Below are 3,713 nucleotides of genomic sequence, written 5' to 3'. Positions count from 1 at the left end.
TATAAAATTATGCTACTTTGGGGGCATGCTATGGAAAGAAGCTTTATTATTTTTATTTGTTTTTAGTCATGAAAAGTTTATGCTGTTAGCTATTCATGGAGAAGTACCCATTTCTAAATGATAGTTCAGACATCTGGAAATCTTTCACACATTAAAAAATGTGACTTCAAGCCCCGGCTGGCGTAGCTCAGTGGATTGAGCGCGGGCTGGGAACCAGAGTGTCCCAGGTTCGATTCCCAGCCAGGGTACATGCCTGGGTTGCAGGCCATAACCCCCAGCAACCTCACATTGATGTTTCTCTCTCTCTCTCTCCCTCCCTTCCCTCTCTAAAAATAAGTAAATAAAATCTTTAAAAAAAGCAATGTCTTAAAAAATGTGACTTCAAAAAGTCTGCTTCCTTTGTTTTTTTCTCTTTATTGATTTTTAATTTGTTTTTAACATGTTTTATCAAATAGGAATGCTGTTTTTAGTAACAGAGGGCCAGGTGATTCAGACCAACTCTTTTGCTAAAAATAAAGGTAAAGCAATGCTGGATAAAATATAAAATTTAGTTTTAAAATCATCAAAGAATTAATAAGGCTGTGAGAAATTGCTGGTCAAGGTCTGGGAGAAGATAAAAATCAAGAGAATGAACCTAATATTTGGAGCTACTCTTGTCCTGGGGAAGAGTTGCAAATGTTGGAAGGAGAACTGAAATACTGAGCTGCGCTTTTAAAAACCTCTTGAGGCTAGGGAGAAAAAGCTATGGTCCAGAGTCTGCCAAGGTTGGGGGCCTGGGACGCACCAAAATTTGGGATTGAAACCCTGAAGAAATGCCCCCTAAAAGTAAAATTGGACTAGAACTAAATGAGCCCTCATGTGAACCGCAGCCTCTCTTCAGGATGTGTGAAAGGCCTAGGAAATCTAAAGCTTTAACATCAGAATAGGGTTAGTCTTGATTCTTAATAGTGTCCCCATGACTATGGTATAGTTATGGTAAAAGCTATGGTAAAAGCTATGACTATAGCTTTTTTTCCCTAGCCTCAACACAAGTCCTCTCTGTAGCAGGATATGTCATCCTAGTCCTCTACAAATAGTTTTTCAAGTACAAATATGTAGTGTACAATAAAAAATTAGTATGGAAATATTTTTTAACCTAAAAAAATGTATGTGTGTTTATCACTCAAAAGCCTATATCTTGTTTGATTGCCAAATGTCAGATACTTGAGGGAGTCATTCCCCTCAATTCAGGAACAAGACAAGGATGCCTGTTACCTCTGCAATTATCTTATATTGCATTGGAATGTTTGCTAAGGCAATTAAACAAGAGAAAACTATTAGACTTGTAAAAACTGGAAAAGAAAAGGCAAACTTTGTTGATAATGTAATTGTCTATCTGGAAAAACCAAAAGAATCAATGCAAAAGTAGTACAAATCATAAGATAATAAAGTTGCAGAACACAAAATTTCATACTAAAATTGTTAGTCTTCATATACATAAACCATAAGTAGTTTGAAGGTATAATAGAAAACTCTGCATATAATGACAAATTGAAGTACCTAGACATAGAACTAATAAGAAATATGCAAAAATAAAAGAAAAATTGTAAAACACTCCTGAAAGATATAAAAATAGCTTTGAACAGATTGAAAAAAAATAACATATTCTTGAGTAGGAAAACTCATCATTATAAAAATGCTATTTCTCCCCAAATGAATATAAATTTAATACAACCTTAATAAAAATTTTCTCAAAATTTTCCCCAGAATTAGACAAATGAATTATAAAATCTATATGAAAGAATAGAAAAACTGAGAATAGCCAAGAAATATTTGGAAAGAATATTTAATGCATGGTTAATCCTATTAGAATATAGTAAAGCTTGGCATCTGGGGACACTCATAGCTTTTAGCACCCGGCCCACCTTCTTTCAAGATGTCTGCTGTTGACAAAATTCTGTGCAAACTCAGCTTGGAGGGTGATCAATCTATACCCCCAAATGAGAGCAGGTCAATCAAAGCCTACTCCATCTTTGATGCTGACCGGGATGCCTCGAAATGCCATCAGGCAAAACGTCAACATTTCAACCAACCACAGCAATGAACAGAGGTAGGACATTGTCTTTGGCTACCAGAAAAGACCAAAAAGGAACTTGCATCAGCATTGAGGTCAGCCTTGTCTGACCACCTAGAGAGGATGAGTTGAACCTATTGAAAACAACCGCTCAGTATGATGCTTTTCAGCTGAAGGACTTCATGAAGGAGCTGGGGACCAATGAGGACTCTCTCATTGAGATCATCTGCTCAAGGATCAACCAAGAGCTTCGAGGAATTGATAGAGTCTACAAGACAATGTACAAGACTGATCTGGAGAAGGACTTTTTTCTGACACATCTGGTGACTTCTGCAAGCTGGTAGTTGCCCTCGCAAAGGGTAGAAGAACAGAAGATGGCTTTGTCATTGATTCTGAAATGATTGACCAAGATGTCCATGACCTTTATGGTGCTGGAGTGAAGAGGAAAGGAACTGATGTCCCCAAGTAGATCAGCCTGATGGCTGAGTGGAGTGTGTGTCATGGCCAGAAAGTATTTGGAAGGTACAAGAGCTACAGCCCTTATGACATGTTGGAGAGCATCAAGAAGGAAGTCAATAAGACCTGGAAAATGCTTTCCTGAACCTGGTCCAGTATATCTAGAACAAGCCCCTGTATTTTGCTGACCAACTGTATGACTCCATGAAGGTCAAGGGGACATGCAACAAGGTCTTGATCAGAATCACGATCTCCTGCAGTGAAGCGGAAATGCTGAAAATCAGATCTGAATTCAAGAAATGTGACAAGTCCCTGTATTACTACATCCAGTAAGACACCAAGGGTGACTACCAGAAACTGCTGCTATACCTCTGTGGTGTGGATGAGTGAGGTCCGAGGTGGTTCGAGCATCCAGGAGCAGTGCTTCTGTGCTCCCAGGTAACGATTCTAGAAAATCAGCTCGTGACCATTAGCCCCCTGTGCCCACCCTTGTGAGGAAGATGTTAGCATTGCTCCTGGCCTGACCTTATTTCAGTTGCCCAAACATTGCCTGGATTTCCTCTCTAGCTTCTCCTTTTAGCCAAAGAAATGAACATTCCAAGGAGCTGGAAGTGAAATCTATGATATGAGACACTTTGCATCTTGTGTATTGTGTTGTAAATAGATGAATTAGCAGAATTTTTACTTTAGAAAACATAAAGAATATAATAAAACATTTAAAATCCTTTAAATTAAAGCACTAACTTACTGGCTCGGGAAAAGGCTTATAAACCCACAGATCAGAATAGGTCCCCAGAAGTATAATTAAGGGAAATTTAGCATATGACAACAGAGGCATTGAAATCAGAGGTGAACGTTAACTTTAAATGATGTTGGGCCAAAAGGATAGCTATAAAGAAAAGAAAAAACATTTTTTTCTCACAATGTATTAGAGAGCTAAATGAAGATAAAACAAAAACAGGAAAACATACAACTACTAGAGGAAAACATGGGTGAATCTTGCTTTTATAACCCGAGTGGACATTTCATGAGAAAAATCAGAAGATAATTATAAATTGGGAAAACTTTTGTAACTTATGAGTATATCAGAAAGTATTAATATACTAATGCAATAAAGATTTCCTAAAAATTGAGAAGAAAAAGACCCACAACTTGATTTTAAAAATAAGCAAAGTTATGAATACAAAGTTCATAGAAAAGCTAT

The 3,713-nt window shown here is 37.3% G+C and overlaps 1 pseudogene; it reads left to right on the top strand.

Annotated features, from left to right (window-relative positions):
• Positions 1–1,856: 1,856 nt before the first annotated feature.
• On the top strand, positions 1,857–3,121 carry LOC114497926 (annotated as a pseudogene).
• The last annotated feature ends 592 nt before the right edge of the window (positions 3,122–3,713 follow it).

The sequence above is a fragment of the Phyllostomus discolor genome, chromosome 5 (assembly GCF_004126475.2).
Source record: "Phyllostomus discolor isolate MPI-MPIP mPhyDis1 chromosome 5, mPhyDis1.pri.v3, whole genome shotgun sequence".
NCBI lineage: Eukaryota > Metazoa > Chordata > Mammalia > Chiroptera > Phyllostomidae > Phyllostomus > Phyllostomus discolor.
This window is presented reverse-complemented; position numbering and strand designations above follow the sequence as displayed.